Genomic DNA, 13,061 nt, shown 5'->3' with positions numbered 1-13,061 from the left:
TTATTTTCTATAATTTTTCAGGATTTAAAAAAAATGGTTGCAGCATCCAACAGAAAAGAATACAATGATCTTGCTCCTTGGGTCAGGAGTGTCAGCAACCACATGTGGTGGAGCTGTTGCACCTCCAAAGTAGATGCAAAGGTATCCAAGCATACAGAAACTGCTCATCACAAAGTGATATTCTATGTTATTATATACATCAAATGCTATATGCAGCTCAAATGTACATCAAATTTTTGGTCTTCAGCATGGAAGCCAACTGTAATGTATCATAGACTGTTAAAAGTGTGCCTCTGCTCTTGTGTTTTCAGGAGCTGCTCCGACGATGGATGTCTCTCCAACACCACATCACTGGGGTTCATCGCTGGGAAGAAAACGGAATGGAATACAGATGTTTCCATCAAGACTTGTCAGCATAGGAACAAAGAACAAAGAGGTGGCTAAAAGGGAATTCCCCTGCCTTCAAAGCCCTTCAAGCTATGATTATGGACATACGTCTCATTAAAGACCTACAACAGATGACACTGTTCAAACACATAGGTATGTGTATCAAAGAGTCTGTCTCAGTGAGAATAGATTCTGATAAACTATTTTGCAATAAGTCTGTATGAGGGGGGGGGGATGTAACCCCAGACTTGATCAATAATACTATGCATCCCATTCATGATACAGTGCTTCGAAAGAACACACAACTTTTCATGCTCTTGTTTTTACATTGTAAAACATTTTCTTTGGTTTTATTTTTCAGGACAACTTGAGGTGTTTCACAATGCCTTTTTGAAGTACAGTCCAAAGCGACATCATTTTCAATACCCTTCAATGAAGGCATGCACTATGCTAGCCATTATGGATCACGATGAGAATCACTCCACAAAGCGGGAACAGGCAACTACAGCAGCTGGTGGGTACTAAAGGAATGCAAATTAATGTAGTCACTGTATTTTCCCTTTACTTCTCTATGTGTCATCCATACATGAACATGATCTTCAAATAAATGCTGGCACAGATATGACTGACTAATGATTTTTTTTTACATTTGCATAAAAAACATAAATAGCCACAGTCCTAACTTTTGTAATAACATTATAAATATCAAAATGATACATTTACTATACTTCCAGCACTTTCGTTCATACTATTTTTGATTTCAGGCCTCACAAGACACAATGTTGTCTTTCAAAAGCAATCAAAGCAGTGGATTGCTAGACCAATCTACGTGAAGGCGACTCAAAAATTCAGAGATGACCTCATGGACAGAGTGATCCAAAGAAGACTTGACCCCACAATCAGATTCAAAGACGCATCATCACGCATCCAAATACCTCGCCTAGCTGCCAACATTGCATTGCAAACAAAGCCCAGCAGAGAGGAGGTCATACAGTCACACACCTCAAGATTCAAAGGTCCATCGGAGCCATTGTAACTCTTGTTTTCAGCTGACATGAAAAAGAACCTGTGCCATTGAAAAAGGAGGGGACTTGTACTTGCATAGCAAGTGTAGAAGGCAATTGTCAGTTATTATAGTTAATATTTTTGTTGTTACATTGTTGAATTAATTACGTATTTACCAAATTTGTGACTTCACTTATGTTTGAACAAATCTGACAAAACACTTTTTGCCTAGAGAACACATGGCCTATCCTATTTACTATGGGATTGAATTGAAATAAAGATCCTTGATGTTGCATGAGTGATTATATCAGAAGCCATTTGATTTAGCAAACAAGATTAAAGTATCACTCTAGATGTTGTAGGTTCAAAGCTTTATTTATACACATCAAATATAGGAAACTGAATTGAATACAAATGAAGAAATTGAAAATAAAAAAAGTGATAGAAAGACATCTACATAATGGTTGTAATATAGAAAAATATACAAACAGATCAACTATTCTGATGCAAGCTGCAGTGCAATTGTCCCACAGATGTCTATGAAACATGTAAACATAATTTAGGTCTGAATTCAGGGCCCAGCACATATTGTCCAGTAACAGTCATATGCCTACATATCCATTGTCTCATGTAGTTCTTGAAATCCAACATAGACACCGGACTCAGAAGGATATCTTTGTCGCATAGTCTCGACCACACATGATGGCAGTGGTTTCTGATTGCCTCTGCCCAAAGTTTCACCCTGTAGGGGCCATTCCAGCACTATCCGGTAGGAAACCAACCTATTTTGACTGAGAAGACAGAGATAGGTTAAGTATATACATTTATAAATAAAAACATGATACATAGGCATATTTCAATGGTTTCAGATAGCACTTACTCTGACGATAGCTGGCCATCTGGTCCACTCGGGGTGGGTCGTTTCCTCCAATTGACTTTGTCAAGATGAAAGAAAAATTTGACGACTGCCAGGTGAATCATCGCTGCAAACAAGTCGCTTGCCGCGACACAGGCAATTTGTCCAGGTCTTCTGAATCTACATTGACCCCCACCATCGATGGCAACACCTGGTCCCATTCTGAACGGCACAAGCTCTCAATCTCGGTCGGCATCTGTTCGCCACAGTCACACTTGCACTACCAATTGCTGTTTGCCCATGTTCTTTCGCCGGCTCCGGTCTGTTCTGGTTCATATCTTTTTTTCCCCTCTCACGGTCCATAATAGCTAATTCCTCCTCCGTGTACTCTGGTTCAAACAGATATGGCTCTGGGTCTGCTACAAACAAGTCATAATCATCTACAAAGTCCGCCATTGCAAATGATCTTTTGCAGTTTGCTAATAGCACAAGTGGTAAAAGTCACGTTGGTTCCATTGACAGAAATGAGAGGGAGGAGGAGAAGGAGCGGGGGCCGGTGAGAGGACTTTTCACGAGTGAAGATATTACTGCGCCATGTCAAAGTGCTCCCGAGCACTTGCTATGGTATTCCGCCATACAATATAGTTATCCATTTTACATGCTTAGAAAAGTGCAACATTTTGTTTGTGTGTCACTGTCCTAGGTCGAGTTACACCACTCGAGTAACTGTATTTAAATAGGGAAAACATGGAGGTGTTTGGTAGCATCTCTGCTTGGCCCCGATTGAATGAACTGGGCTAAGCAAAGTGCTAACAAAGTTTTGCCGCAAGACAGAGCGATTTAGTGCACGCACTGAGACGAGAGAGGTATATATCAACTCGTCTTAGTTAAGGGAATAACATAATTTAATATGAAAAAATGGTGGAGTATCCCTTTAATAACTAGACCAAGTGATGCTGTTTGTGGGGTTGTTTAATCAGCTATTGAAAGATTTAATGTCTTGTATTTCAGTTGATTTCTTTTAAGACTGTGGCAGAAGTCAGTTGTAGGAGTAGTTGTCGTGTTTTTCTTTCCTTCAGTGATTCTGTTAATTTGACACTAGGTATTTTGTTGTGTATGAGGAACTGACACAGATATGAGAAGATATGCAAGTTACAGTATACAAGGGCAAGTCATGGCACATAAGTGAACGTTATCATCAGGAAATAATGAAAGAATTAGAAAAACTGAAATGGAATCCAGCCTAAGGTGTCATGCTTGTACCGACATGAGTGGTGCAATGTATTGTAAAACTCACAGTTTAGATTGTATTACGAATTTTGAGTCACAGATTGGATTATAAAAAAAGCATGCTTTTCAACATGAAAAATCTGGCTGAAAGAGGGTGTGTGTCTATATCAGGCATGGGCAAAAAAGCCCTGCAGAGTTTAGCTCCAACCCTGATCAAACACACCTGAACACGCTAATCAGTGTCTTCAGGATTACTAAAAGACAGAGGTGAGACTTTCAAGTTACAAGCAGTCTTCAAGTCATATCCCAAGTCCTTAAAGAGTTAAAGTTAATGAGATAATTAAGTCACTGAATAAATGATGATTGGTTAGAGAGTCGGACTGGCAATCGAAAGGTTGTGAGTTCGAGTCTCGGGCCGGCAGGAATTGTAGGTGGGGGAAGTGCATTTACAGTCACCATACTTGGCTGGATGTCACTTTACTCACTTCACTTTTAACACCTAATTAAATCTTTCAAACCTTGAAGCTAGCAGGTGAGCTTACTCTTCCTGATAATAACTTGTGATGAATGAACATCATGAAGTGGCATGGCTCTTTTGATCAAGTGATACTTATATTGGTATATATTTAATATTGATAAATGGTATCTGTGAGGATTTCCAGTCAGGATTTAGACCGTATCATAGTACTGAGACTGTTCTCCTTTAGAGAAACAAATGACCTGTTCTTAAAATCTGATGGTGGATGTATCTCCCTATTAGTCGCGCAGCCCTAGTTTTGTCTTTGTCTTGCTCTCTCTTAATCAGTATCAGGTGTGGGGTAACCAGGCGAGCTGATTGTTAATGGGGAGCCCCTGCAGACAGTGTGTTTCTTTCCTATATAAACTGAGTGTTCCATTGCTGGGCTGTGTGATGGGAGATAGGTGTTTGTGAGGTAGTTATTTTAGTCACCGATGCTCTCGTGCAGATTCTCGTTGCTGGGGTGGTCTATAAATGTGTATGTGTTTCTGCTAATCTTGTCTCCCTGCATCTTTTATTGCATTCTATTTTTAAAGTATAACACCCACCCACTGATGTGCAGACACAATCTTGGTTTATTAGCATGAAAAGTTATATTTGGTTGAATTAGAAACCAGAACCTCTGCAGTCCAGACACAAACATTAACCACTAGACCAAATCAGTCATGTTCTTAATTAAGATTTTTATCTGCTGTATGTGTTAATCTCCTCCTAACACAATTCCAAGACTGATAATGGTAGATGTAGAGATTTAATTACCATATTATGTGAAATATCTGAGTCCCTTAATCAGTCTTTAAAAATTACTGTTTATCGAAAAAAGGGGTTTTAAAAGAATTTTTATTGTGCATAAAATAATATTCATGAGTTTTGTAGCACCGCCACCCAAAATAGTTTCACTAGACTTTTTATTTAGATCTAATGTAAACGTTCCCATTCAAACTTTTATTTCAGCTGTTACAAAGTTAATAGGCCTACAGGAATTTATTAGCAGAATAACATTGTGTATGCATGCACTCTGCATTAATCGTTACACATAACAATATAAAACATTTCCCTCGCAAAATGTGAAGTTTATTTCATATTGCAAGTTTTGTTAAGCTATGGAACATTAGAATTTGTTGATGTGTTTAACAGACAATCTCTTGGTACTTGTATTCCAAATTCATGGATGCTTCTAATTTGATACCGACTCCAAATATTGAACTAGTACTTTTGCCATGAAGCTTGGTTTCTCGTTCCATAAGAACTACGTATGAGCTCTGCTTTTATGTGTCTTGGAGTCAAAAAAGCTGGGAACCACTGATCTAAACTGTTAATATTCAAATAAACCTTATCAAATTGGATAATGGAGGAGGATAAAGAGGATGTTTGTGGTTGTTATGTGTGGTTGTTGTGGTAGTTAACGTCGATGGTTATGGCCCTCTTCATCAATCCAAAGGCTTGCACCATACTTCTGCAATTTGATGGTATGATTGGCAGTAACGATAAAAGACCTGTCGCTGGGGACATGGAAATTTTGGCAGATGACCCCACTGCAAGTTTTTTCGTCTTTTTCATCTTCCAAAAGGACAGAGGCATAGATGGTGCCTTCCCCGGCAAAGTTACATGTCTCGTTCTGCGGCAGGTGAATGTAACGGATCCGGGAGTCTGGTTTAAAAACCATCTTCACATCGGTGGAAATGTGCCCTGATACTGATTTTTCAGTTTTTGATGCTTTACCTTCTATCCCTGCTCCCACATTTATCACCATTTCTTCCAGCCTCATTGTATCCACTCCATAGAAAATCCGAAGATGCTTCCCGGTTGCGTTGGCCACGTGGGTATTTGAGCGTGAAGTCTCGTTCCCCATGTTTTTAAATTGGAGCTGGGAAGATCTGAATTTTTAAAGAAAGAAACAAGGTTATATATACACAGGTATGCAGAACACTGAAAGGTTGTTTTCATTTAAATCTTTTCAATCTTGGCACTTCTTTCTGTCATTCTTTGGCAGTATTTGCACTCTGTGCATAAAAGATATTTGTCTATATAAATTATTATATAAATTACTTGTTATATTGTCTTAACAACAGATCATATTTCTGGCAATATAAATTTTTAAATACAGGCTCCATTATAATTGACAAACCCAACCAACTATGCATCAAGTATAGAAGCAATTTTGTCATTTTAGTTCATCTGTGACGGTATCTTCATGGTGTAAATGTAAAAGTAAAGAGAAAATATAAAGAAACAGTCCACTATGCTGCTTTTACATACAGAATTAAATTTCACTACCTCTATAATCAAGAATATTAAATAAATACTTACTGCAGAGACAAGAGAAAATAACTGTTGTATATTTAGTTGGTTCAACAGGTGACTGGCAGTCAGCGTGTCCTGTAATCCACAAAAAGCAACTTCAAAACCTTATATAGACAGATCTGCTAAAAAAAAGCCTCACGCCCACAGCAGATGACGTATTTGTCACTGATCTGTTGTAACCTGACAAAGTGCACAATTTGCATTTTAACTTATTTCATGAGAGTCAAAGTAAGAGAGTTCCAAGAAAAAGCATGATATCATTGCACAATCATGTTACATGATTATGGAAAAGAAATGTTCTTGAGAAAGACATTATTTTATGCTCAAATAAGAAAAATGACCGCTTGCGGGCCAGGCACACACTAGTCCTTCCAAATGTCGTTTGTTTAGATAAGAGGATAAAATGGTTTGGAGTAGTATCATGTCATTCATGAGTTTATGTAGCTCACAGGTAGGTGAGGTTGATCAGGGTCGGAGCTAAAACCCTGCTTTATTGAAACATAACCATCAACACCCAATTACCATAACAAATATGTGTAAAGCACACAGTTATGTACCTCCGGCAGATAAACAGGCCCACAACATTAAAGATCCAGAAGTATATTTAACCCTGAACAAAACACATTATTAAGTTTCATCTGACCATAGAACCTTTTCCTGGATGATTATTTCAGTTGTGTCTGATAACTGAATATGCTGGAGTTTGTTTTGAAATGAGTAAAGAGGACGTTTCTTGAAATCCTCCTAAAACAACATGTGCTGATGTAGGGGCTGATGAATTTTTTTTAGGCTTTTATTTTTAATTTTTTTTGACCCCAAGACTTAAATAATTTTTGCACTTCTCCAGCTGTGATCCTGAAACTCCTCCTCACTGTCCATTAGGACCATACAGACACACCTCCTAGTCCAGCCAGATTTTTCCTGCTGAGAAATATATATATATATATATATGTGTGTGTGTGTGTGTGTGTGTGTATATATATATTCATTTTGCTGATGCTTTTAGCCAAAGCGACTTACAATTGCTATATATGTCAGAGGTCGCACGCCTCTGGAGCAACTACCCAGCCGGCACATGACTGACCTTCAATGTTGAAATATGGTTGAAATAAGGTCAGTTGTGGTTTCAACGTTGAAACAACGTTGATTCAACGTTTAAAGATGAACTGTTGAAAAACTTACAGCACATGACCAATTTTCAACATTGAAATATGGTTGAAATAAGGTCAGTTGTTTTAATGAAACAACGTTAAAAATGTTTAACGCTAAATGGTAGAAAAAGGTTAACAAGCTTTTAAATGATTTATATTAAATTATTTAAATTAATTAATTTATTATTTTAATAGCATTTTAAAATATTTTAGTCATGATATCTATTCTAAAATCTAAAGGTATATGTTAAATATTATCATCATTAACAACAATAAAACTATATACATTTCGCTGCTTTATCACACTGAAACAACTCCCATTGGTAGTTTTATTTTATTACTTCTATCATGATTGGTTAATCTGGCTGTCATTCAGGAAACTGGACAATGAATCGGTTCACGCCTTTCTACATTTAAAAATATGACCGTTATTGTCGTCTTTCTGTGAGTGAGGCGGCTAACTGTGAGCTGCTGGTCGTTATAACTGACTGCTCGGTCGGTCCCGAATTATTTCATATTTGCCTGTACATTTTTTATTTATTTTGAGCGAATTTGAGTCGTGACATGGCAATGGAGAACAAAAACTGTGAACACAAGAAGGGTCAGGGGTTCTGCGAGGTCCTGAAAACATCCTGGCAAAATGAGGTAAGAAAATCGCTAACGTTCAATCAATCAATCACCTTTATTTATATAGTGTTTTAAACAAAATACATTGCGCCAAAGCACTGAACAACATTCATTTGGAAAACAGTGTCTCAATAATGCAAAATGATAGTTAAAGGCAGTTCATCATTGAATTCAGTTATGTCATCTCTGTTCAGTTGAAATAGTGTCTGTTTTTATTTGCAATCAAGTCAATGATATTGCTGTAGATGAAGTGACCCCAACTAAGCAAGCCAGAGGCGACAGCGGCAAGGAACCGAAACTCCATCGGTGACAGAATGGAGAAAAAAACCTTGGGAGAAACCAGGCTCAGCTGGGGGCCAGTTCTCCTCTGACCAGACGAAAACAGTAGTTCAATTCCAGGCTGCAGCAAAGTCAGATTGTGCAGAAGAATCATCTGTTTCCTGTGGTCTTGTCCTGGTGGTCCTCTGAGACAAGGTCTTTACAGGGGATCTGTATCTGGGGCTCTAGTTGTCCTGGTCTCCGCTGTCTTTCAGGGCAGTAGAGGTCCTTTCTAGGTGCTGATCCACCATCTGGTCTGGATACGTACTGGATCCGGGTGACTGCAGTGACCCTCTGATCTGGACACAGACTGGATCTGGTGGCCACGGTGACCTCGGAACAAGAGAGAAACAGACAAATAATAGCGTAGATGCCATTCTTCTAATGATGTAGAAAGTACGGTGTTATGTGAAGTGTTCCGGTTCCAGTTTACCTAATTAATGCAGCCTAAAAATCCTTTAACGGATTTGCATATTAAAAGCATATTAGTATCTTATGTGTATGCCAGGTTAAAGAGATGGGTCTTTAATCTAGATTTAAACTGCAAGAGTGTGTCTGCCTCCCGAACAATGTTAGGTAGGTTATTCCAGAGTTTAGGTGCCAAATAGGAAAAGGATCTGCCGCCCGCAGTTGATTTTGATATTCTAGGTATTATCAAATTGCCTGAGTTTTGAGAACGTAGCGGACGTAGAGGAGTATAATGTAAAAGGAGCTCATTCAAATACTGAGGTGCTAAACCATTCAGGGCTTTATAAGTAATAAGCAATATTTTAAAATCTATACGATGTTTGATAGGGAGCCCAGTGCAGTGTGGACAGGACCGGGCTAATATGGTCATACTTCCTGGTTCTAGTAAGAACTCTTGCTGCTGCATTTTGGACTAGCTGTAGTTTGTTTACCAAGCGTGCAGAACAACCACCCAATAAAGCATTACAATAGTCTAACCTTGAAGTCATAAATGCATGGATTACCATTTCTGCATTTGACATTGAGAGCATAGGCCGTAATTTAGATATATTTTTGAGATGGAAAAATGCAGTTTTACAAATGCTAAAAACGTGGCTTTCTAAGGAAAGATTGCGATCAAGTAGCACACCTAGGTTCCTAACTGATGACGAAGAATTGACAGAGCAACCATCAAGTTTTAGACAGTGTTCTAGGTTATTACAAGTAGAGTTTTTAGGCCCTATGATTAACACCTCTGTTTTTTCTGAATTTAGCAGTAAGAAATTACTCGTCATCCAATTTTTTATATCGACTATGCATTCCATTAGTTTTTCAAATTGGTGTGTTTCACCGGGCCACAAAGAAATATAGAGCTGAGTATCATCAGCATAACAGTGAAAGCTAACACCATGTTTCCTGATGATATCTCCCAAGGGTAACATATAAAGCGTGAAGAGTAGCGGCCCTAGTACTGAGCCTTGAGGTACTCCATACTGCACTTGTGATCGATATGATACATCTTCATTCACTGCTACGAACTGATGGCGGTCATATAAGTATGATTTAAACCATGCTGGTGTGGAAGTGCATGATTATCTTTATTATCTTTTGAAAATAGTAAAGTATTACCAGAGTTTACAAATGGGTAGTTTAAAGGACATGTAACCTGCAGATAAATAAATACCTGTGTGTCTATTTTTGCATTGCTTTATCACAGCTGATCAAGTTAGATGCTCACCTAATGTGTTGCTGGTAAGAGAGATTTAGAGATGGTTTAGAGATTTTCCCATATTTTCCTGATATGAATCCCATGCATTAGGTGTGTTATATATGTTTGTATTCTTATAATAGTTTCAAAGTGTTTTCTGAAACATGTAAGTGCAAATGTCAGTATTTAAATAATATAATTTTAATGAATTAATGAAAATGAATAAATAAAAAAAAGGATTGTTTAAAGCCATGGTTCTCAAAGTGTCAGGCCCCCTCCAGTTGTTATGCAGGTGAATCACTAAATTAAACTAATGTTAATATATTTTAACTTAAATGTGCAAAAAAAAAACTTACTCAAAGATTAAGTATGTTCGAGTTAAAGTACAGTACAGTTTTGTAACTTTTGTTACATAATTACATTTAAAATTACATTTTAATTTAACTTTTTTTTCCATTTACCTGTGTATGTAAGCACAGTTGTAGTGTTAAGGTTCAAACTGTATTTACCATGGTAAAGTGTCTGTCAACAATTAATATTCTTATTAGAAATAAAACTGCCTCATTTTTTAACTGTACAGCTGTAGCTGAATAGTTTGGCCTACTACGCTGCTGAAATGTAATGTTGGTCATTATGGTGGAACTTAATATTTAATAACAAATATTTTCTGAAGTGGTACTTGGTATAAAAAGTTTGAGAACCAGTGGTTTAAAGAAATGGTATAATATGAAATCCTGCTTTTTAAGAACTTTTCAGTAAACCATTTCTTCTTTCCCCTTGTAGGAAGGAAAAAGAAAGATCTACAAATATTACATTTGAGGTGAGTTTCATGTTTCTTTAGTTGTTTTCATGTATGAATGTCATCTTAAGATGTCATTGCTTTGCTGAGGTCATTCTGATGATTTTATTGAAATTTGTCACGAACAACGAATGTTTTAGTGTGTGAATCAGAAAGCTACAGATTTTGATATTGTTGGCACATGGTGTGTAATCACTGAATATATTAGCAAGAGTTTTTTTTCTTCAAATAGTATTTCTTATGTACTCTTAACGGTAAGAAACTCGGGCTTCATGCATCTCCAGACAGTTTTGATTAAATACTGTGCCTGTAAGGGAAACACTATAATACTCGTTCTGTCTACAATGAGCAGCATTTTAACTTCATTAACACTCTTTTGCCTAAGTTCCCTGGGGTTGTTATACACAAAAGACTTAAAAACATAAAAATACAGAAATTCAAACAAATGTAAAGAAAAGGAGAAAACAGCTTACAAAGTTAGTAAGCCTGATTCCTGTAAACCCATTCAGCTGTAAACAGCCCTTGGCTGTTGGGTTTTGGAAGACTGGCTGTGAGTTTCACACTCAATTAAAACCTGTTTTCTGAATTAGCCCTGTTTAACTGGTTCTGAAGACAAAAAGAAAAAAAAACACACACACATATCAACAAGAAAGTGGATGTTAGTGACGCCAAAAAACCCCACAACAAAACCCCTTCTAGCTTATTTTAAACCTCTAACCTAACATAAGTAAAGAAAGAAAAAAAGCAAATCTTCAGTACCAAGCGCCATATACTTCCCTATTCAACTAATAAAAATTAAACATACATGGGTGGTATTCACCTCTTACCCAGGGTCTCTAAACATATTGAGTTACATAAATGTTGCGCAATAGTCACATGACATCTTCCCTATCCACTTACCTCTTGAGTAAAGAGTAAACATCATAGACCTTAAGCTTATCAAAGCTCAAAGAGAAATGCCATCTGAGCAACAAAGTAACATAATAACTAAATGAAATGGCAAATTCAAAAAGTGGGAAGGATCAAAAATTTCAGAACAAAAATACCAAGGATTTTTGTATAAATAAAGCAAGTCAAACACGAGTAAACCGACAGCAAAAAAGCAGGAAACAAAAGGTCTCCATTCCCTTCTTTCAGCGTCCTTTTATCTTAACTGGCAGTGGATAGGTCATATTGTTTTATGATGACTGACAGCTTTATGAACCAATCAGCAGTCAAGGGAGGCGGCCTTAGGGATATACAGGAAAAGTTGAGAGAGCAAGCAGGAGAGAGAGAGAGAAAAAGACAGGCACTCACACAAGAACATTTATGGACGTAACACACATAACTATGTTGCATTAGTTTTATCTAGGACTATACAGAAACACAAAAAAGAAAATGCCTCCTTTCAACTTAGAACCCAGCTGCTGCAGAGACTGCCACAGTCTCAGTTCAAAAATGTATATTTTTTAAGCCAACAAAGCGACACAAGCTTCAGTTTTCATCCTCATGGTTATGCAACCCTATGACAAAAAAAGATATTAAATTAAATACAATACAACACTGGAACTGGTCACATGACAAAAGAATTAACAACTCAAACTCAAAGACTCGTAAGGTGACTAATAATTTCTGTTTCTGGTACAGACTGCATACAGTAGCTTCAGCTTATGGGAATGTCAAGTCACCATTATTTATATAGTGCATTTTATAATCCAGATTGTTTCAAAGCAGCTTTACAGTGATGTTTTCTTATTTGAAATGTGATCAACATGTGTGTGTCTTTCTTCTTTCCATACTTTTGCTATTATTCTTGTGCAGTGACATGTTCACCAAACTAAACAGCCAGTTTCAGTTCCCTTTCACACTGACGGCTCGATACTATGGAAACTTATTTTTGCTAAGGAATAAAAAAAGTGGATTATGTCTTTTTATTTCACAATTCTGACATTTCTCGGAATAGAATTGCATGATATATAGACAGAATTATGTGATGATGTGTTAGAAATTGTCTGATATAAACTTGCATTTGCAAGAAAAATTACAGAATTGTTAAAGTACAATTGCATTTGCAGAATTGTGATTTTTGTGAACAAGGGAAGGATAAAGCCGGCCCAAACAGTTGCAGCCAGACAAGCAGGAAGTATGGCAAGATGATGCAGTCTTTTGTTCGCTCTTCATGAAACAGGTTTAAAGTCATAGCTTGTCATTGCCACATCGCTTCTCGAAGTTAA

The 13,061-nt window shown here is 37.2% G+C and overlaps 3 long non-coding RNA genes across 3 annotated transcripts in view; 1 reads left to right on the top strand and 2 right to left on the bottom strand.

Moving 5' to 3' along the window:
- The window catches only part of LOC127956123 (uncharacterized), a 56,590-nt gene extending 52,100 nt beyond the window's left edge, over positions 1–4,490 (top strand). The window contains exon 2 of the long non-coding RNA XR_008153489.1: positions 4,411–4,490. This is a non-coding gene — a long non-coding RNA (uncharacterized LOC127956123). The remainder of the gene's footprint in view (positions 1–4,410) is intronic.
- LOC127956087 (uncharacterized) lies at positions 1,795–6,432 on the bottom strand. The gene is made up of 3 exons (XR_008153445.1): positions 6,306–6,432; positions 2,273–5,872; positions 1,795–2,183 (listed from the first exon to the last, which is right to left on the bottom strand). It is a non-coding gene; the product is annotated as an uncharacterized LOC127956087 (long non-coding RNA).
- Positions 6,433–8,113: 1,681 nt separating this feature from the next.
- On the bottom strand, positions 8,114–11,984 carry LOC127956097 (uncharacterized). Its single transcript, XR_008153458.1, has 3 exons — positions 11,749–11,984; positions 11,322–11,454; positions 8,114–8,728 (listed from the first exon to the last, which is right to left on the bottom strand). It is a non-coding gene; the product is annotated as an uncharacterized LOC127956097 (long non-coding RNA).
- Between the last annotated feature and the right edge of the window lie 1,077 nt (positions 11,985–13,061).

Source organism: Carassius gibelio, chromosome B4 (assembly GCF_023724105.1).
Source record: "Carassius gibelio isolate Cgi1373 ecotype wild population from Czech Republic chromosome B4, carGib1.2-hapl.c, whole genome shotgun sequence".
Classification (NCBI taxonomy): Eukaryota; Metazoa; Chordata; class Actinopteri; order Cypriniformes; family Cyprinidae; genus Carassius; species Carassius gibelio.
Note: the sequence above shows the minus strand (reverse complement) of the source record. Positions and strands in the feature narration are given on the sequence as shown.